Raw genomic sequence first — 23,457 nt, forward strand, 5'->3', positions numbered from 1 at the left:
ATAAAGGCAGCTTTGCACCTCAATTAGTGTATCGACCAGCAAGCTATTTAAGGGCTAAAACATGGGACAAACCCTTTCCCCTCTCTCATTTTCCCCTCAGCAATTCCAAGGCATGTGATTCTGCAGTTTTCCTTTTCATTTCCTCTGAAGACCTGCCTTTTAACAGTCTGGTTCAAGACTCCCTGGTGTGTGTTAACATTCAGATAGGATAACACCTTGCAGGGTGAGATGCTGCTGAGTTTGCAGCCTTGAAAGAGATTTTGCTCTTTCAGTATCCAGGAAAAGTTGGGAGGTTTACCTATAGAGAACAACTTGCTCTCTTGGGCTATATAGAGTGCTCCCCTATGGGTGGGCCATGAAGTTAGTAAGGTGATACAGGAAGGACTCTGCCCATGTGGAACTTGTTTTAGGTTGATCGGTAGATCTTTTGAGCCTTTGGGGCACAGACTGCCTTATATTCTGTGTCTGCACAGCCTCCTAAGTAATGCAAATAATTACAATAATTAAATGCTAATGTGCACTGGTGTCTTTTGATCCTTTAGTTTTTCAGTTGCCAAAGAAAAGGCTTCGATCTTGTTCAGGCTTATGCTTAGCTTAGTTGCAAAATATGAATATGGTTATCTCGTTCTCTCTTGGAACCTGATTTCAGCCAGTGCTGATATGTGTAGAGGCCCATTTTAAAGTCATTGTGGGCCCTGCTGCAGAACTGGATTGGCACAAGTCAAGGGCCTGCTGGGGAACTGAACTGCAGATCCCAAGCCGAGAAGCTGTAAGGAGCTGTGAACACATAGGGAAGGATGGATGGAATATTGTGGTATGTGCTCTAATGGAATCAAATTGTTAGCCTGGTTGATGCAGGATTCAATATGGGGATCAGAAACTTGAAATCTCAGGAAATTTCTAGGTCCCCCCAAAGTACCATTTTTTAAATAAAAAACCCCTCAAATGATGAAAGGTCACTTTTCTGTTCTTGAGATCGCACACCATGTTGATCAGCTGATCAACATATTAGCCATCAAGCAACATGGCTATCAAGCAACATGATCAAGCAACTCTTATGTATATGCACTTTTATGCTAGCAAATGAGGGAGGTGGCATAATTACATGCTGTTTGTTGTGCCCTGGTATACGGTGGCAGATGTTCAAAATAGGGAAGGCCTGCTCCCTGTGCAGAAATGCTGTGCAGAAATGCTGTGCCCTGCATGACTTAGCTGTAGTTTGATAGTTGGGCAGGCATGACTATTTATGACATGTTAAATCCATGATGTAGAAAACCACACCTTGATGGTTGTGATTTTGCTTCCCAAATGACAAAATTCATCATTTTTTTTCAAGTTGGATGCCAGTTCCTCATTCTTACTCCACTACTGCTTTTAGGAGTCCCCTAGACTCATTATATGTGTGAGTTAAATAGAAATGGAATACCATTTATCCCGTCAATTTATTGTGACTACAGCTATTCCAAACAGCTTTTGATTCTTTCCACGTGTGTGGCAGTATTAAGGACCCCAAATGCTAAATTTTGAAGATGTCTAAAGTGGGCCCAGTTGATGTCATCACAAAGGCCCGGGGAATTCCAAAAGGAATGTCAGTTTCTTTTCTGAAAGAACCCAGAGGGTGCCTCTTGTTAGGTGCCGGCATCCTTCTCTTGTATGAAAGCCAGCTGTGTTTCACTTGCTGTCTTAACAGCTGCTCAGGCTTCCAGTCTCTATGTGGCTTCTATTGGAGAAGGGGGCGGGTGGGGAGAGGCAAGCTACTGCTGCTGAGAAGCGCTTGTCCCTCTCCACTGTTGCAATGAAAGCTCATTTTTTAAAGGAGAGTGATTCCTTGTTTGGTTTTTGGCACTAAAGACAGCGTTTCATAGTACTCTTGAGATGCCAGTTGATGACACTGAATCTGTGAACCGACGCTTGCAATCTGCTTGTGTGGCATTACTTCTGCCTGTGCTAGCTGATACATTTACTTGGGAACTATTCATTGCTTCTTAGGTATCAACAATCTCAGTGGTGACTTCCAGTTGTGTGTGGTGAATAACTCTTCTAAATAAGAATAACTGAAACTGGCTGCTTATTGTTTATATCTGAGCTCTTTGTTGCTTGGTTTATGATCAAACAACTTGCAGCCTGTCATCTTTAAATGCTAATTAGCTGCTTGTGGCATACAGTTTTATGTAGCAGCCCCCACTCCTGCAAACATGCTGCCCTTCATATGTTTTGGACTGCATGCTGCCGTCTTATGCAAGCATGAAAAGCTGGGATAGCTCAGTCAGTAAAGCATGAGACACTCAATCTCAGGATCATGGATTCAAGCCCCACATTGTGCAAACGATTCCTGCATTGCAAGGGTTCGACTACATGATCCTCATGGTCCATTCCAACTCTACAGTTATATGATTACAATTCCCATCAGCTTCAGCTAGCATGGCTGTGTTGTCCAAAACACATGGAGAGCACCAAATTGGAGATGGGTTGACTGAAGTCTGCTTTTATGGGATCATAGAATTGTAAAGTTGGAAGGGACTCTAGTCTGTCTGCCTGTCTGCCTGCCTGCCTGCCCCTCTCTCTCTCTCTCTCTCTCTCTCTCTGTATATATAATAATAATAATAATAATAATAATAATAATAATAATAATATAATTTATTATTTGTACCCCGCCCATCTGGCTGTGCTTCCCCAGCCACTCTGGGCGGCTTCCAAAAAAAATATTAAAATACTCTAATACATTAAAAGCTTCCCTGAACAGGGCTGACTTCAGATGTCTTCTAAAAGTCTGGTAGTAGTTGTTCTCTTTGACATCTGGTGGGAGGGCATTCCACAGGGAGGGCGCCACTACCGAGAAAATAGTGGTTTCTACATATGTTTTCCAAACATAACATCCCATTTTAAACAACATAACAAACCTTTGGTTATCACAACCTAGGGCTTCCATCAACATCGACTGGTGGTTTTCTAACTTCCTTTCTAATTTTGCATTTTATTATTATAGTTATTGCTATTAAATCCAAATCCTAAATAAACTCCTCCTTAGTCTTCTAAGGAGAACTATATGAACTATTGTGAAAGAGGACTAGGAAGGGACTTTAGTCTGACTCCCATGCAATGCAGGAATCCTCCCCACAGCTGTCTCTGTGGCTGAACCACCAACCTTCTCAGTAACAGCCAGATGCATTAACTCATTGCTTTATCAGGGAACTAAGCAGGACCTAGTCTATGAAAGTCTTATACCAGAATCAATAATTTGGGAGAAAGTCTAAATTTGGATGGGAACGGAATATAAGGATGATTTCAAGGCTCACCCAGTGCCCTGCTGGGCTTGCATTATCTATTTTGCAGGAAGGTATGGGGGTTTGGTGGGGGAGTGAAATTGTTTTGGATCCAAACTGCTACACCTTTTTTGGCATTATTGACTAGGGAGTTTTGTTGTCTGTTGGATCAGTGCATTGAGATTTCTGTTGTGCTCTGTGTTTGTGTTGGCAGGGGGCTTGGGGAGGAATCTGACAGCAGATTTCCCCTCCAGCATCTGAGAGGGTGGTCTGATATATCTGGGGTACCCTCCCAGAGACTGAAGGATTACATCCTTAGATATTCTTTTTTAAAGTGCAAGGGGACTAATAGATTTTGTTGCATCAGTCTAGCATGTTCACTGCTCTGAACTGTAATGTAAGACACTTGTACATCCTATTGCTTTTCCATTCATTTAGCAATTTTGATTTGTAAACTGTATCTGCAACCAATTTCACAGCATCCTTTTGAGAGAGGCACTGTTGCTCCCATTTTACTGAAGGGGATACAAGGCTAAGCCTGGTACAGAAGTTAACTCTGGATATCCCAGATTGCATTGAACATAAACTACAAACACTAGGATTTTTTTAAAAAGGTGATTGGAATTTTTTAGTCACTCATTTGGCCATTCATCATTTTAAAAACCTTTAAAATTCAAGTTGGTGGATACCTAATTGTAACACTTAACTCATGATCTCCAATTAAAGTTCCAGGTATAAGTGAAAGTAGTGTCTAAACCAAATTCAGTGGGAATGTAAAATAATAATATAATTTTTTTTTTTTGCTGCTACTGCTGAAAAAGAATAATAATGGAGCTGTAAATATTTTATTAATGCTGCAACACAGGCTAAAGGTGCACAGATTTTATCTTTCCATATATCAGCACAGTGGATATACAAACTACAGGTGCTGTAGTGAAAAAGCTAGAAGGTGAAATAACGTAGTGGTCTCTGTAAAGACTAGGGAGGTACAACAGTTCTGACAGAAACAGAAAGGGAAGTGGAAATTTCCAAAGTTCACTTATTTGTTCCAAGTTTGGAATGGAGAGCAGTCCAATGAATATGAGGGTTTTTTACTCGTATTATTGCTTTCAGTTTGCAAACAATACATAATTGATGGCACTCCTCTACTTAACATTGTGTTTTCTTTGCACTGAAATAAATGATGTGGAGTAACATAATTAAGTATGTAAAATTCCACCACAGGGGACAGTGACATAAATAATATAGCTTTTGTCAGAAGCCAAACTGCCACGGTTTGGAAATAGCATTGCATGCAACAGACATGGGTTGGAACAGAAATTGGTGCATTCTTACACCCCTAGAAGAGACCCCTTTACCCAAACTGTGGGTAAAGAGCTATAGATACCCTTTCCCTCCTTCCAGTGAGAATTCCACAGGTCTACTCTTGAATAACGTGACTTTCAGCTTATGATTAGGTATCATTGGCACCCAAGCATAGGTATCCCCTTCCTCAACTTTATTTATTGCCATTACTTTGTACAGCTGAATGCTCTCTAGGGTGACACACCCTATCGTCAAGCGGGAGTCGCTCACACCAAGTTCCCTCCTGCTTGGGAACAAAGGTTTAATTGGGCATTTGCACACAGAGAGTATCGTCTGAGTCACTTAGACTGTATGCGTGTTGAGTGATTTATTAAAAAGTCATTTCTGGGGATTTTTTTAGTCTCAGTTACTGCATTGTGCGTTTTGGTCTCTGGACAGGGTTTCTTTTGCAGGGTGACTCACTTTCTCATGTTTAACTTTCTAGTGTATGCTGGATTTTAAAAGAAAATAAAACAACATCTCTAAAAGAATTCAGAATGTTAACTGTTTGCACTAGAGAAAGGACTGTGGAATGATTTTCTGTCACTTACCTTTGTTTTTGCACTTCTAGCAAAGTACAGGTGATTAATTTTTTCAGCGATTGAATGGTAATATCAGTAAATATATTTACACAGTACTAACAGTATCACACAAACATTTAAGAATTGGCAAAGGAGTAGCTGAGGCAAACTAAGACCACCCACTCAGTTCATGACACATGCAGTACTGTATTTGAACTTCCTGGTTTATAGCTGAGTCTAGTTATACTACACAAACCCTCAAATTAGAAAGCATAACTCAGAAACACATTAGTAAGAAGAGTTGGGCTTTTTGCTGCTTTAACACTTACTGAAAGGGAGCAATAGAGGAGAACTGGAGACTGAGCCGGTTCAGTTCATCCATCATGACTCTGCTCTACTGCGCTCATGCAAGTGACTTCCTTCCAGGGCGAGTGACTGACTCCCATGAGCAGTGCAATATTAGAAGAGATTGCTCATGGAAGATGCAAGAGGAATGCTTGTCAGCAAAGGAGTTCTGTGTCCCTAATGTGGTCGGTTCATCAAAGGCGCCATTTTACCTGCTAATGCATATTGTTCTCTGAGGTTGCATGGGAAGTAGGCTTCTCACATGATGCACATTGAAGCTGATTCTTAGCATAGGAGCATATCCTAGACTTTATTGAATGGCCCCAGATATTCTGCTTTTCACCCAGATGTCAGCTCAGTGTGGTAAGACCTTGGTGCATGATCATTTATGACACTGAGCAGACAGGACAGAAAAGCTCAGGGGTGGAGGCCAAATGTGGACCTCGAATGCTAGGCCATGTCCATATCAGCCTTGGGTCCTTTCCCTTGGCTGGAATGTGCTCTTATTGGTGTATGGAGAGTGGTGTGTGCAGGATGTGTATAGAAATACTTTTGCATTGCTGGAATGCATCCTATTATATAAAAAGGCAAGAGTCACATCCATTGCTCCACCCACTTTCACCTCTGATCATACCCATTATTGTCATGTGGCCATGGATGGTTGCATATGCAGGAATGCAGCCCTCAGCAGAAAAAGATTTCCGACCACCCTCTTTTTTTGCTGGCTCCACTTCAGGTTCTGATTCAAGTCTCCAGTCCCAGCAATGACTGGCAGGGTTGCAAAATCACCAGACTGATTCTGGCTCTTCTCTTAAGCCAAACCCATAATCCAACCCCTACCAGGACCTGACCTTGACTTTGATAGCCTTCCTTGGGAAGGCTGTATTAGTAAGAATCTTGTCCGAGGAGTTTAAGATTTTCATTGCATCCTTTCAGATCACATTTCCTGGCCACAAACTACATATGCAAGATATCTAATGAGTAGTTAAAAATAAAGACAGAGATCTACAACCCTTAGCATGAACCTTTCCATTAACATAACAGCCTAATGTCCTCAGGTCAATTTAAATCAATGTAACAACTTGCATGTCTAAAGTCTATTTGCTAAAAGGGTCTGCAAGATAGCCACAAAGGAAGCTCATAATACAGACCTAGTCACATTGGGAAATGATGGATCAAATAACATTAAGATCTGGAAGAACGCTTCAATAATAAAGCTGTTTAGCATTTTTTTACCATGGAAATTATTAAAGTTGTTTGCTGGGTATACACCATATGATTAAAGATATTACTCCTCCAAAGGAATCATGGGAAATGTGGTTTACCCATTCAATTTCCAGCACCCTTAACAAACTATAGCCTATCAGATTCTTTGGGGAAAACGGGCTTTAAACGTGTGTGTGTGTGTGTGTGTGTGTGTGTGTGTGTGTGTGCAGAGCTTAGGGCTTCCAGGCTCCTTTGCATATGAGAGGAAGGCTTTTTCTATTTTGTCCTCAAACCACAGTCCCAATCTACTCTAGAATCCTGTTCTGAGGGCAAAATATAGCTGTCATCAAAACCCAGTTTGCTAAATTCAGATGACATGACAAACTTTAGTTTGCCCCTAAGTGGAAGCAGAATTTTCCCCACATGCACTAAGGAAAGACAGGAGGAGGCCAGCAGGGAGCATCTGAGCCTGAGGGCATCTGCTTCTCCTTCTCATACCAAGAAACCATGGTTTGCCACTATGAGTTGAGTCTTAAAGAGTATTTATTTATTTTTATATTTTTTTAAGAAAAGAAGGGTCACAAGCTAAAACGAAAAGTTTTCTGGAGAAGTGGTATACTGGAACCAGAGTGAATAATGCCAGATCATGTTTTCACAGTGAGCTGTAGTCTTGGGAAAAAAAATACACAAAGTTCTGCTAGATTAGAGAATGATTTTAATGAAGCTGTTTGAAGTTGTTGTGTAAACACTCATTTTGGATTCAAGTGATTCAACCTGGGCTTGAAGTTGATTCCAAGAAGGCAATTATAATCTAAGACAGTTAGGCCCATATAAAGAAGTTCATATTCTGATTACCATTACTAAATTAAGATGGGGGGCAAATGCAGTGGTTTCAGAATGAGTTCCAGATTGTCATTAGATGGCTGCTCTAGGCCAAGTATTTGCTCTTGTTTTGTCATTTGCAGACTACCTCCTCAGGGATGACAGTGGTATACAACATCATCTGATAAGGCTTGGGAGATGAGCCCTTTAGGGATTTATTTTAAAAATGCACAGTGCGCTCTCTCTCTCTCTCTCACACACACACATACACACTCTGTATTTTTGTAAACTGGGATGACCATATGAATATATACTGTACTTTCATCTTTAGGAATATATTATGAAGCATATAGGGGGACAGGGTTCTTGGCATACATGTTGGGATGAAAATACTTTTTAATGCAGCAATTTTCATATCACAAACTACATGTCTCCTTATGCAGAATAATCTATGCAAATCTTTAAAGGATTTCTTGGAGGCTATTTCCTGCTATTTGAAGGTCAGATTGAAAGGCCCTTCTTCAGGTCCTACTATTGTTAGAAGGTTGTGACCAGAATTAGTTTTGAAACTGTGTCTCCAGATCATTTTACCTGGCTGTTGTCTTTTCAGTGCCAGGTCATATCAACACTTTTTCATTCTCTAAAGCTGCGCACACACTACACACTGCACACTATACATTTGGAGCACATTCTTCCTCTCAAAGATTTATGGGCACTGTAGTTTAATCTTTATAGATTTACAATTCCCAGCAACCCTGAAACTGCAATATGCAGAATTCTTTGAGGGGGAAATCGTGCTTCAAATGTGCTTTGAAGGTATAGTGTGTACACAGCCATTGTTTGCTTTAGGAAAGACAATCAAGAGTTTTGTGGTACCTTTAATACCATCACACTTATTATGGCTCAAGCTTTTGTGGTTCACTTTGTGAGATGAATGAAGTGTTAATCCCAAGTTTCAGGCATACATGTCTTGTGGAGAGAGTGGAATCCAAAGGAGGTTCAGCTGGATAGTTTGCTAGTGGTCTTCATGAAAACAATGAAAACTTCTTTTCTTGAGGCTTTTATAATGTGACAGATGGCTGATTGTACTTCATTGATGCTGTCAGCCAACTTGTGGCTGCTCATCTGCTGATCTGATTTTTTTTTAACTGTTTGATTGTTTCTCATGTTTTATTAGGTGTTGAGTGGGTCACTGGTTAGTGGTAAATTTTAATAGAAATGAAAAAAACCAAAGCAGGTACGCAAACTTGTCATGGGAATCAGCCTCCACATTGCATTGGGAAAAGAGAGTTCCTTGTATCTCCCAGCTGTGGTAATGGCCTTTGAACAGATCTATTGTCATTCCTTATGAGTGTGAGGAGACAGAACATTTCTGCCTTGTGATGTGCAGGGGGAGGGCAATCCTGTTCAGCCACAGGAAAACCTTTCAGGAACCACATGCCGGAGGGTGATGGCAAACATGACTAAAGCAACCAATGCAACTCTCTCCTTTTGTACAATTAGCCACCTTCCAGCCACACAAAAGAAGTTCATAGGCTATGCTTATTCCACACATTTAAAGTGCATGACTTCCCCCAAAGAATCCTGGTGTTAGAAAGTGGAATAGTTAGAAACCAGAATAGGAATGCTAGGCACCTTTTGTGACTGGGTAGAGATGTCCAGGCCACAACCCTTGGCACCTATCATCTCCACCTGCCTGGCTGCAGTCAGCTGGTCTGCCTGCATCTTTTGCTGCCGTGCTATCCTCACCAAGCACCTGATATGCCCAGCAGCACAGCAGCAAAATACGTGGGTGAATCAGGTGTTTGGCAGGGATAGAGCAGTAGCAAAAGATGCACCTATTTTGCTGCTGTTGTGCCTGGCAGACCAGCTGACTGCAGCCAGGCAGGTGGAGATGCTAGGGGCCAAGGGTGGTGCCTGGACATCTCCATCCAGTTGCAAAAGGCCTGGGTGTTAATTGAAAATATAAAATGTAATTTGAATTTTTGACCATGCTAAAATTTGTTGTAAAATCTCAATAAAAATAATTAAAAATAAATGTATGGTGTCTATGCAGCTACACACAACTTTTCCATGCAGGCAAGCAGGAGACATCATCACAGTTCAAGAACACAATCTAGACAGGCAAAAGGACTGAAGAGGGATGTGGAGCAGCATTGGTGTGTGGTGTGGCTAGCGGAGGGTCTCAAAGTCTGACCTGGAGGGCTGCATTATGATTTGCCCTCTGCACTAGTTGTTGTTTAGTCATTTAGTCGTGTCCGACTCTTCATAACCCCATGGACCAGAGCACGCCAGGCACTCCTGTCTTCCACTGCCTCCTGCAGTTTGGTCAAACTCATGCTGGTAGCTTCGAGAACACTGTCCAACCATCTCGTCCTCTGTCGTCCCCTTCTCCTTGTGCCCTCAATCTTTCCCAACATCAGGGTCTTTTCCAGGGAGTCTTCTCTTCTCATGAGGTGGCCAATTTAATATAGAAGTGTCATCTGTGGTGCTGTAACAGCCTCTGTGATACTAGAACTAGACACAGTTCTAATTCTGATACAATACCTGTGATAAATTTAACACGTCAAATGCTCCATCCCCCTTTTTATTTATGCAGGCAAGAGCCGTATTGGCAGAATTTGGAGTTGCTATACTTGACTGTCTCCAGTACCAGCCTCTATTATTATTATTATTATTACTGCAAAATATTTTTGTGCCTTGTTTCCCCCTGGTTGCATTAATAAGTCTTGTGGGAGCTCAGACACGTTCATCTACAGGGACATAAAATCTGAGCTTATGAGGATTGTGTTTCACTGTCGGACTAAGTGGAGTTGGCAGCATCTTATCTTTTTTTGCAGCATGCGGGCACTGAGAGGTTGCCCATGAGGCAAATCTTCACTGTGTCACAGGTTCATGTTGTAACATGATAGCACACTGAGTGTTACAACATGGTTAGTCTTGCTGAGAGGGAATTTGGTGCAAAGGCATTAGCACAATGCGATTGGGACTGGCATTCCCTGCTTTTCCTTACCCTACCCTGCTCTGACTTCATGCTGCACCATTGGGTGGGATGCCTCACTGTTCTCCCTCCCTTCTTGCCCCATCATAGAACTAGGACAGTGGTGTTAGTTGTGACAATCCATATCTTTACATCCTGTTTCTCCAAGCAGGAAAGGCTCAAATGATGTTGTGACATGGAATGCATTTGTAGAACATGTACAGACAACACCCATTCAGGGTGGGTTTGGGTTTGGGAAGAGCTATGAGTCAGAGTGGTCAAAATGAATATGTATCAAAGACTCCCACACTAGGTCTTTCTCTCACACATGGCTGCCTTCTTCCCATGTCTGTGTGGTGACTTTAGTGAATGACAAAATCATGAGGCGCAAGCCTTAGTTCTCTAGACCTCACTATAACCTTTCCCTCTGTATCAGTGTTTCCAGTTTCCTGTGTTCCTGCCAGTTTCCAAATAGCCAAGCTCAAAAGAGTCACTTCAGGCAGTATTTTTAGTTTTTAGGCAATGAAAGGTAACTTTGTTACATTTTAAGGGTATGTAGCCTTTTGCCTGGCTAAGAATGATGGATGTTGCATGCACTGTTGGGCATCGCCCAAATAATGATATTACAGTGGTACCTTGGTTCCTGAACTTAATCTTTTCTGGGAGTCCGTTCAATTCCCAAAACTGTTTGAAAACCAAGGCACGGCTTCCGATTGGCTGCAGGAGCTTCCTGCACTCAACTGGAAGCTGCAGAAGCTGCGTCGGACATTTGGCTTCCGAAAAATGTTTACAAACCTGAATACTTCTGGGTTTGCGGCATTCGGAAGCCGATTTGTTCGAAAACTAAGCCATTCCAGAACCAAGGTACCACTGTATAGATAATCAGGGGTCCTGATTTAACCCACAAAATCATTCTGCTGCTCCAGCTGGGGCTGGGCAATGTATTGATACATTGTCCAAAATTGGTTTGAAGTCCACATTGCGGGAGCAGTTTCATAATATGCAACATGGCAATATATTGCGAATCACAATGTGTGTGTGCTATGTAAAAAATCACAGTATGGGAAAAACCATGAAGCTGGTCAAAACTTCTCTCATGATTGTTGCTTTAGACTATATGATAACAGTTGTAACAATATGTTAAAGGCAAAAAATAAAAAAATAAAAATCAGTTTAAGTAGTAGCAGTGGCCAGGATGTTACCCTATTTGCGTCTACATCGTTCCATTCTTATCTCAGACATTGTGATATATAGCTGGTGATATATCACAATGTTGTACACTAGACATTGTTCAGCCCTACCCCCAGCCATGCCTACCTGTCCCATCCTTGATATGGTAAATGGCATCAGGGGCTCAGGGGTCAGGCAGGTAAAGGTGTGGCTGCCTCATCTTTGAAGTCCATTTGCAGGCAGTTTGTAGTGAAACCTCTTGCAAACAAACTTAATATCCCCTCACCCTTCTGTCAAACTGGGACCCTGTGGGGTGGGAGAAGGAAGGATCCAGTGCCCCACTCACAGATTAAGGCATCAGTTTGACCTTTTGAACAATGCTTTGGCATGATATGAGCAGCCATGGTGAGTATAATAATTTAGTAGGATTCTTTTTTTAAATGCATTTTTACTTTCCACAGTATCCATTTGCTTTTTATAATTTTTTTAATGATTGAAGATTGTTGCAAGTTTTTACTTTGAGTAATATCATGGTGTAGGACAGTAGCTTTCTTTTTTAAAAAAAGAAAAATCAACAGCCAACACATGTATCCACATGTAGATTTGCTGTGCAAAATGCTGAGGTCTGGATTAGCTGGTCCTGTTTAACAGCAGTGTTATTCTTAGTAGCGGAGATAGGTTGCATTGGATTTTGGGAGTGGGGAATAACTATTGTTTTTACATATACTGTAGTTAGCCATTGCACAATGGCTATTTTATTTATTTATTTATTTATTTATTTATTTATTTATTTATGAGATATATAGATATTGGGAGTGCCCCATAAGTTGTTAGTGCTACTACACTACTGAACTGGCATTAATTTCAGTGTTGATGACCTAGTGTGGCACAGTGGGTACATTGGGTTTGGATGGGAGAGACCTAGCTACAAATCACTGCTCCACTTCCAAGCCCATTGTGTGCCTAGGGCATGCTGCCCTCTCTGAAGTCAAGTGGGGCCACCACCTAGCTACAACTCAGGAAATCTGAGTCTGGTATGACCACCCTGAATGGGTGACCATCTAGATAACTCCTGGATTTCACAGTAGAAGAAAGGCAAGAAAATGAATAAAACACCTGCCTTGGAGAACTGTAAAATGTACTTACAGTCTCAGGCTGCCCTGGTTTACTGGCTGCTGGTTTACACTGTGTTGTCCTTTTAACATCGGGTTGTTTTTTTCGATGGAACACCACCTTGTGATTTCAAAAGGAAGGCAGTATATTGATATTTTAAATATAATAATGATTAAAATATGTTGAATTGTATGTCTTGAGCACATTGGTGTCCATGCATATACTAATGTTTTTACTGAACAGACACTAGGGATGAGTGGAACAGAACAGTTGCATTCCAGAATAATTTTGAGATTCCCGGATCCTTTTGGTTCTGCTTTGGTTGACTCCCAGTTGAATGCACATCTTGTTGCTGCTTAATATGCTGTCTCTGGGTTCATGTGGTAATGGTAAGCCAGAGTTCAACAAGCTATGTCTTACCAGGAATGAGTGAGCATGCTGCTGCTACACACTGCTCAAATTCCTCCCTCCTGTGCCCTTTGTGATGCCAGGAGGAAACAAACCAGAGTGCTGGCTTAGTCTTGTGTACAAACCAGTCTTCGAGGTTTGTATCTCTTCAGACAACCCATAAGAACAAGCCAAGAACAAATAACCGTCTATTCTTGGCTTGTTCTCATTGTTTATTTGAGAGAAACAAACCTTGAGTGCTGGTTTGCATGTAAGCCAGTTGTTGTGGCTTGTTTCCTCCTAATGTGGCAGAGGGTAGTGGGTTCAGTTGGAGCACTGTGCACCCAGTATGTTTGCACATTCCTAATAAGCCAGGCATGTCCAAAGTCTGTTTCGGGGGCCTAATGCGGCCCATCGGTTGATTTAATCCGGCCCCCGAGGCTGTACATATCCTGGGGTAAAATCCTAAAAAGCTCAACAACTTTGGTCAGCCCTCACGCATGTTCACTTCATCAAATCTGGCCCTTTTTGAAAAAAGTCTGAGCACCCCTGTGTTTGGCTCACAGTTGAATGCAAACCAGTAATGTGTTAGTAAATAAAAAGAGCACCATAGGGTAATGAGGGATGAGGCAGCCAAAGTTAGCAACCAGTTCTTAGCTGTACAGAGGGGTGTCAACCTGGGACACAGGCATGCTGCAGGAAAGAGCCAGAAAACTGCTAGAAAAGAAGTCGCAGCAATTTGCAGATTCCTGAAGTAAACATTTTGCAATACTAATTAAAAAGGAAACGGAATAACATTTGCAGTCCTTTTCAAGTATAGAAAGGCCCTAAACTGTGTATGTATCTCCCCCCTCCCTTGTAGAAATAAATCCTGGATCAGTGTTGCAATTGATGGTTTAACTTAATATGTAACAAGAAACAAGAGCCTTTTTGTTAGTTTGTTTTGTTCTCTTGTTTTTAAAATTCTTACTAACTGTAAACATAGTTCTGGAACAGATGATCCTGCACTGTTAAGAACCTTTTCAGACTAATCTTGATCAAATAGCCCATTGCAGAGCACTCTGCGCTCTTTATTGCTGAGAGAAAATGTTAAATGCTGTATGCAAGAATCTTGCCACTTTGTTCATCATGTAGGGTGTGTGTACTTTTAAGTCTGTTTCTTGCATCTAATGGAAGAGACTGAAACCATAAGCCAACCACTGTCAATAAGGCAGTGGTGGGGAAATCTTATGCCCAGGGAGCAAATCTCCCCCTAAGGTCCCTTTATCTTTTTCTTGCCCTCAGAACTCACCCCAGGCTGCACCCTTCACTGGCCTTTCTTCACCCCAAGTGTTTTTGTCTAACTGGAATCTGCCCTTCTGATGCCTCTTGCCTATCTGGAAGGAAGGTTGAGGGGGCTATGTGAGTGTCTGTAGAAACTAGCTTACTGTGCCAAGGCAAAACTTACATTCAGTGCTCAACCCACTTTTTCCTCTGGCCCTGCCCACTATTGACATGTGGTCTTTGGAAGGGAATGCAGCGTATTCTTTATCAAAGAGTTGTCACAGTACTAGTTTATGGTATTATCAAGGTACTGGTGGGACATCATAGTCTTCAGAAAAATATTACAATATGACATAAAAACGTGAATTCTAAGTTTGAATACAGGAATGAACTAGTGTACGGTATTACACCAACAGGTCAAGCTTCATGAGGGCAGGAGGAATATTATGAAGGGGCTGTGGAGTACTCTGTGAGTCAGGATGATGAGCTTGAGCCATCAAGTTTCAAATAAAAGAAAAATCCACTCCTTTGCCTGCAATTTACTTGAGAGTCCTTTAGCTACTGTAAGATGATTTGGAATGGACTTAATTTTAATTATTCTACTGCTGCTTTGATTTTGTTTGATTGTGGAGAGAGTGAATGAAGTCTGCTATCCCGCTCCTTTACTAAAATTTGATGAAATTGATTTGCCAGTACATTCTTGATAGCAAGCAGAGTACCTCTTCTTCATGTAACATGCTGTTAATGTACAGAATTCACCACTTCCACAAAATGCAAGGATGGCTATTAACGTAAGCTTTTGGTGGATTTTAAAAAGAGTTGAATGCAGGGATTGGCCACGATACCTAAATGGTACCTCCATGTTTGCAGGTAGTATACAGACTCTCCTGGAGACAGGACTGTAGGAAGCTGCTTTATATTGAGTCAGACAATCAGTTGCTCTCCAGGGTTTCAGACAGGGGGTCCTTCCCAGCTTTGGCTGGAGTTGCCAGGAATTCATCCTGGGGTCTTCTGCATGCAAAGTGGATGCTGTACCACTGAGCTATGGCCCTTTCCAGATATATATGGTAATGTGGAAGGGCTGTTGCCTTCATACTCCAGTTTTTTTGTCCATGGAGGCATCTGGCTTGATGCTTTTAGCAGTAGGATGCTGGACTTCATAGATCCCTTGTCTGGACCACAGGAGTCTTCTATTCTTACTGTGCCTTTTTAAAAAAATGTTAATGATCTTTCATTTGATTGCATTGTACTTCTGGGGTATTTTAGCGTGTAAGTTAATTTGTACATAAACCTTAAAACCCCCAAACCAAATATATTTGAAATCCAATTTCTTGCCTAAAGATAACAAAAACAACTTCATCGCAAATCACCTGTTTTGTAGCCTTATGTAAGTATCTTTCCATAGAAAATGTGCATCATATTTGTCCTATAGATGCTGAGAAAACAAGGTATGTTCTTTAATGTGATGGTGGCCATTTTGATGATGTCATCTCAGCTGTCTGCTACACATGAGAGAGGGGCCTTAGATACCCTTCAACTTTGGAGGACTGTGAATCAAACAAACCCATCTGTATTTAATTATGTTCCCTGACTGTATATTTTTAAACAGAAAAGTTATAAATATATGTATGGTGAAGGGAGGAGGAGAAGAAGTTGAACATAGTGTGTTGTCTTCCTCAGGGTCTACATTCTCCTTGAAAGTTGTATAATGATGTTACTTTGCCTGTAAGGATTTCTGGTGCTAAAAGACCAGCTGCTCAGGCTCCACTATGATGTCCCAGAGTTCTGACCTGGTTCTGCTTATAGATAACCTCAGCTTCAAAAAAGCTAAAGTCTTAATACCAAAGTGGAATGCACTGGGTTTATGTTACAAAAGTCCTATAAAAATAATATTGAGTGTTCATTTTAATATCTAGCAGGATCAGAAAGCCCTGTACAATGCTTTCCTGAAAAAGCCTCAGTATTCCAAATCAGTACTGGAATATGCAGCAGCTCCATGTTGGGAATTTAAAGGTGATATGAAAGTCATTTTGTAGAAAGAAAGAAACTGTGTGGTCCTTCCTTCCCAGTTTGGTTATGGTGCAACACATTAAGCATTCAGTGTGTGGAATAAATGTAAAAGCCCCCCTGTTTTGTTGGGGAAACTATAGATTTCTCTCTGTGGTTTGTTTTTCTCTGTGGCAGGGATGGGCTCCCAGCCCCCATCAGCCCCAGCCAGCATGGCCAGCAGTCATGGATGATGGGATCTGTAGTTCAACAGCATAGGGAGGCCACAGGTTTGCCATCTCTGCCCCATAGCTTCCCAACATCTGGCTCCACAGTTATGTTCCTCCTGGCCTCATTTGAATAACAAAGCCATGAGCAGTGGGTTAGCTTCATTCCTTGCCCCCCCCCCCAATTTTTGAGCCAGCAGGACAGGTAGCTAGCTACATCCAAGAGTGCTGACAGCATAATTTCCGGAACACTAAATTTGCTAATGTGCTTGGTAAGGATGTTCTGCAGCTGTGAAAATTTTGTTTATGCTGATCTACAAAACTGAAGGTGTTAAGTCATTGTGACAGACACAAACATTTTTCTATTTTTATTTTTTCTTTGCAGGTATATGTGAGAGGAACATGCACACACATCTGGCATAATTGGCAGCAGTAGCTAAATACGAATCCATGGCCAGTTTAGCATATACCTAGTTAAGGGATTTTTTGCAAGAATTTTGGGATGCCTAGAAAGTGAGACTTGGGTTTTGGACTAGGGGAGAGATTTGCATGATAAATGAACACGCATTGCCAAGCTGATGCCTTCCAGCATATGCTGGCTGGAGCTGATGGGAGTTGTAGTTAAGAACAACAGGAGGGCATTGGGTTGGCAAATGCTGTATTCTGGTTTAAACTGGTTGTTGAGCTGGCTACAAATGGAGGCACTTTTTGTACTTCTTTGCTTGTGGATCTGCAAGATGTAGGCACACACCCACACACCTCACACACTCCAAAACTGCTTAGGATCTCGCTCCTGTTGCCAAGATGCAAAGTAGATACAGTGGTGCCCCGCAAGACGAACGCCTCGCAAGACGGAAAACCCGCTAGACGAAAGGGTTTTCCGTTTTGGAGGCGCTTCGCAAAACGAATTTCCCTATGGGCTTCCTTCGCAAGACGAAAGCCCATAGGGAAATCTCCGGGACAGCGGGGAAGCGCAGCGCGTCTTCCCCACTGTCCTCGGACCTCCTCCGAAGGCTGGCGGTGGGGCGGAGAGACCTCCTCCCGCCGCCAGCCTTCGGATGGCTGTCCTGAAGACTTGCGGTGGGAGGTGGGTTTTCCTTCCCACCGCCAACTTTCAGAATGCTGTTCTGAATGTTGGCGTGGGGAGGAAAAACCCTCCTCCCACCGCAAGCCCCGGGAACAGAGGAGAAGCGCTGCGCGCCTTCCCCTCTGTTCCCGTACCTGTCCTGAAGGCTTGCGGTGGGGAGAGAAGCCCTTCTCCGCACCGCCAGCCTGGCAAGCGGTCTCCATAGGAACGCATTAATTGATTTTCAATGCATTCCTATGGGAAACCGTGCTTCGCAAGACAAAAAACTCGCAAGAAGAAAAAACTTGCGGAACGAATTAATTTCGTCTTGTGAGGCACCACTGTATCTCTCTTTAACCAAAGAGGATCTGGCATAATTTGTCCTGTTTTGCAGATGACATGTGGTTAGGACCCTCCCCGCCCAGAGGCATTATGCCAACTGTCACTGAGCTGGTTCTTAGCAGCCATTCCTGATAAATTGCTTTTGAATCATTAGTGAGTTTGTATCGGTAAGTTGAGGTTATTTAGTCAGAAGCTGATATACATCAAATACAGAGTAGGGCTGTCAGGACAACCATAGAGAAAGGAAAAGGGGGAACCAGTATACATACACACAAAAATGAGTGGGCAAAAGTCTATAAAGGCATTGATATGTTAGGGTTCCCCGCCCCTTTACTGATATGCCTGTGTGTGTGTGTGAGAGAGAGAGTGAGAATATGAAATTGATACAGTGGTGCCTCGCAAGACGAAAAGAATCCGTTCCGCGATTCTCTTCATCTAGCGGTTTTTTCGTCTTGCGAAGCAAGCCCATTGATGGCTTAGCGGATTAGCGCTATTAGCGGTTTAGCGGCTTTTAGCGGCTTAGCGGATAAGCGGCTTAGCGGCTTAGAAAAAGGGGGGGGGGAGGAAAAAAACCCCGCAGGAACTTGCAAGACATTTTCGTCTTGCAAAGCAAGCCCATAGGAAATTCGTCTAGCGAGTTTTCCGTCTTGCGAGGCATTCGTCTTGCGGGGCACCACTGTAGAATGTTACTCTGGATACATACTTAATTTGTTCCGGAGGTCCATTCTTAACCTGAAACTGTTCTTAACCTGAAGCACCACTTTAGCTAATGGGGCCCCCCACTGCTGCTGCGCCGCCGCGCAATTTCTGTTCTCATCCTGAAGCAAAGTTCTTAACCCGAGGTAATATTTCTGGGTTAGCGGAGTCTGTAACCTGAAGCGTATGTAACCCGAGGTACCACTGTATTTGAATGCTCCATCATGAGTCGCTTTGAGGTCAACTTTGTTGCTGGAAAAGTGGCATGCAACTATCAAAGCAAAGCAAGTTCAAATGGATCCATGACATATCTCTGGCACCTGAAAGGCAGCTGTTTGCAGGAAAGGGGAGAGGTCAGGGGTTAGACAGCTGGTTCCAAAGCAACATGTGAAAGTACTACAAAATAACAACAAGAAAAAATGTTTATGCTTCAGGATGATGTGACAATTCTCCTGACTCATCATCTGAGAGCATACATGGATATGTTTTGTAGTGCATCCATTCTTTGTGGAAGAGCCTAGGTTTTTTTGCAGTCATCATAATCAACAATAAGAGTGACCCATCTGAGAGTCCCAACAACATACTACTACTATTTTGCCAAACCTTTATTAGGCATTACAAATATAGGCCACCATAAAGCATCCATTTATACAATTTAAAAATATATACAGTGGTGCCCCGCAAGACGAACGCCTTGCAAGACGGAAAACCTGCTAGACGAAAGGGTTTTCCGTTTTGGAGGTGCTTCGCAAAACGAATTTCCCTATGGGCTTGCTTTGCAAGACGAAAATGTCTTGCGAGTTCCTGTGGGTTTTTCCCCCTCCCCCCCTTTTTCTAAGCCGCTAAAAGCCGCTAAGCCGCTAATAGCGCTAATCCGCTAAGCCGTCAGTGGGCTTGCTTTGCAAGACGAAAAAACCGCTAGACGAAGAGAATCGCGGAACGGATTCTTTTCGTCTTGCGAGGCACCACTGTACAAATAAACAGCCATGTAAAAATATGTAATGAGGATTTCCATCCCACCTGAGTTTCTTCCTGCTAAATAGTGCCATTCACCACTCTGAGAGATACTATTGATAAAAACTCAGTCACTCTTGTGGTTATTTCCAGGTTAATGTCAGACAGATAGAATCTGATATTTTCATTGTTTCGTGATGTTAGACTACCTTAAAAAAGGGGATAGCACATGTTTGCATAGCCAGTTGTTGGACAGTAGAAAGGAACATGTTCTACTGTGTCCAGCGCATTCAAAAAACATCTGCAATGTCTATCGTTTCTGGAGATTTTAAAATATCTGCCCTTGACAAAAGCTGAGGGAAAAGCATTCCATTGGGCTAACATAAAGGCCTTGCATTGGACTAGAATTACAAATTTTGAAATATAAGTGAGCCTGTTATCTGTTGTTTTTAGACCATAAGACTTGGGGATGAATATTTATTTACAGCTGACTTGATGTTTTGTTTTTCAATGTCCCTTAATCTGATTTGAATATTACGATAAATATATTGCGCACTTGAATTATACAAGAGTTCTAAGTCAATACCATTACATCTGATTTTGCTATGTAGGAGTTGAAACCATCTGGATTTATAAAAGTCCTTAAGTAAGAAAGCAGACTAGAAGGTTGGCAACGGAAATGGCAACGCAACCAGGTTTTTTATAGTGCTAGCCCACACCCAATATTCCATTGTGTGTATACCTAGTTCTGCACGCATCATCTCATATCTGGGAATATATATATTTTCTAATTTGTGTAACCTTATTTGCAGAGAATTGCCACCAAGTAAAGGTCACTGGCTTATTCCGCACTCCATTCATTGCTGAATGAGGGCAAAGAAAACACTGGGCACTGGGTTAAAGGAGAATATAAGAGGATCTCTCAGTGCTCTGCTTGCCATCATCTTGTATTTGCCAGTTTGTGCTCTGTGATCGTAAAACTTGATGCAAGGAAGGGAGGTGATGCTTGATGTCAACACCAGATCAGTTACTGACAGCAAGTGCCAGTTTAAAAAGACGTTTAGGGAGATGTGCAGTGCTTCAGGCAAAAATGTTCTTGTGTTGCAAGCAAGATTCTGATCAAAGAATAAAGCAAATGTGTCTGGTGTAAAGAATAATAATAATAATAATAATAATAATAATAATAATAATAATAATGGTTGTGCCTATGAAGAAGGGGTTTTAAGTCTGATAAAGGCAAGGAGCTTACCATTTTTAGGAATTTGTTGGCCACTCTTGCCCCGTCCCCAGAATGGGAACCTGGACTACTTTTTTTGGTCAAAAAGCAGAGGGCCCAGCCTCTTGGCTGGCATAGCAGGGCCATTGCTCAGGAGTAGAGTACGTGCTTTGCACATAGAATACCCCAAATTCAGTCCCTTGCAACAACAAGTAGGGCTGTGAATGATCCCTGCCTGAAACTGTGGAGAGCCGTTGCCACTTGCTGCAGACAATACTGAGTTAAATGGACCAATGTTCTGACACTATAAGGCTCCTTCCATATAGGAGTAACATTTAGGAAGGTCAAGGAAGTACCTACTTGGTATGGTTTTGGGTTGAGTAGGTATGTGGGAGAAAAAGCAATAATTGGCATCCGAGAATTTTTAATAAATCCCCAAAATCTCATCATTATCTAGATCAAAGATGAGGAATATACTTTCCCCCAACTCCCAGCCTAGTGGTTAGGGATGGTGGGAATTGTAACCCAACAACATTCAAAGGGACACATCTTCCCAGTTCCTGCCCTAGAGAGAACATGGGGGAGCTGTAGTTTAGCTAGCAGAATCTAAGCTTCAGATTTTGACTTAGGTTTGGTTAAGAGGCTTCCCTGGAGCTGGTTAGGTAAAGTCTGAGGCTGTGTGCCATTTTTCTCCTAAGCCTTTGGGAGCTTTCCCCACCACCAGTTCCAAGACGGAGTATAGTTGCACAGCCTGTTGCCTGGTCTAATTGTATGCAAACCTTGGCCTACTTTCACATGCTCTCTGTGAGCAATCAGTTCAGATATCTGGCAAGAGTCACCTTGTCTCTTCCTCAGCAGCCTGTTGGGTTAAAAGGACGGGGAGGGGGCAGAGAGAATAGGAGGACATGGGGTGGGGAGACACCTACCACTGTCTTCAGCCCCAGCCCCAGTTAGCAGACGGGGCCCTCCTACTTGTGGTTCCCAGCAGCTGGGATGCAGATGGATAGTGCCTCTGACACTGGAGCCAATATAGCCACCATGACTAGTAGCCACTGTTAGCCTTATCCTGCGGGTATTTATTTATCTAATGAAGTGAATGGACCCCATTGATTCATAAATAGTTTTCATTCATTATGAAGTGAATGTACACCCCCAGGCCCAATTAACATTGCTTCCCATTCAGACACTGCAGCCCACGGCAAATGCTATTGCAGCATTCATTATCGGTTGCATTCATCATCTGTAGAAGTCGAGGCTAAGCAGCTGTATCTTCCTCCCCTCACTAGAGGAATCAAAGCTCTGGTTTCCCATCCTTCATCAGAAGCTGTCCAGATGCTTCCAGTTTGCAGCCTTCTCAGCCAAGACGATTTTAAAAAGAGTTTCCAGTAAAAAAAACCAACCTTCCATTGTAGGGATTTCAGTGAGAACCCTACAACATTGGCTTCTGTCCCTGATTCCATGTGCAAAGAACCCCTGCTGACCTGTTTTTGCTGCTGCTTCCATACATGCCATAATTTACTTTTTTTTATTCCAGGCTTTCCCCGGAGCTAGCTAAGATATTGCAATGCACATTTTACAACCGTGGGAAACTGGCAATATTTCTCTCTCTGCAGATATCAGTGACTTTTCAGTGCCTGAGGCCTTCAAGTGGCCTGTGATCACAGATACAGTTTTTACCTTATTCAAAACAAGAAGAGATGTACTGCCTCTTGAATCAAATCTTTTCCCTTCAGGCTGACTTTTTAGTTGTTTATAGGTCTAAATGTACTAAGCAAAAGAACTTGATTGTGCTTTCCATTTTATTTTCTCCAGATATATTTTCCCATTTTGGGGTGGCTTGTTGTTGTTATATTATATATATTTATTATATATTCACTTCCACTTTGTGTTCACAGATGGATATATGGATGGGAACCACTCTCCTAGTCTGTTCCCAAACCATTTGGGATTGTGTGGGAATGAAACAGCCACATGGAAAGGGTAGTGATCAGGTGTCAAAGATCCATATAACCATTCCTCTCCACACTCATCTGAGTTTAGAATTAAACACATTTTTAATTTTTTTAAATTATTGCATTTCTATCTTGTCTTTCCTCTGAGGGTTTCAGGTTGGTGTACAGGTTTCCCCCCTTATTTTATATTCACAATGCTTTCAGGTAGATTAGGCTGAAAGATGGTAACTGGCCCAAGGTAACTCAGTGAGGTTCCTGGCTGAGTCAAAATATATACCCTGGTCTCCCAATTCCTTGTTCAGTTTTTGAAGCATGACACCACACAGGCTTTCATTCTGCTGCAGTTGTGTGTGAGGATGTAGCAGGCATCTCTCTCTTCCTCCAGCCTTGTATCATGCTGTTAAAATTTTTTGTTTTACTCTCCAGATCTGCTTTCCCCTCTTGCTTATTTCAGGTATTGGAACTCTTAACCAGCTCAACCAAAAGCATAATTCTGTACTGGAAATTTTCCTTTTGCAAAAGCCCTTATTTCAGTTTTGAAACACTCGTTAACCATGCCAATGAGTCAGATTAGAGCATTATATATAAGCTTGTGCAAAATGCA

General features: G+C 42.2%; 1 protein-coding gene across 3 annotated transcripts in view; it reads left to right on the top strand.

Moving 5' to 3' along the window:
* The window catches only part of PARD3 (par-3 family cell polarity regulator), a 567,153-nt gene that overhangs the window by 27,742 nt on the left and 515,954 nt on the right, over positions 1 to 23,457 (top strand). The gene's annotated exons all lie outside the window — the stretch shown is intronic.

Source organism: Podarcis cretensis, assembly GCF_951804945.1.
Source record: "Podarcis cretensis genome assembly, chromosome: 12".
Lineage (NCBI taxonomy): Eukaryota > Metazoa > Chordata > Lepidosauria > Squamata > Lacertidae > Podarcis > Podarcis cretensis.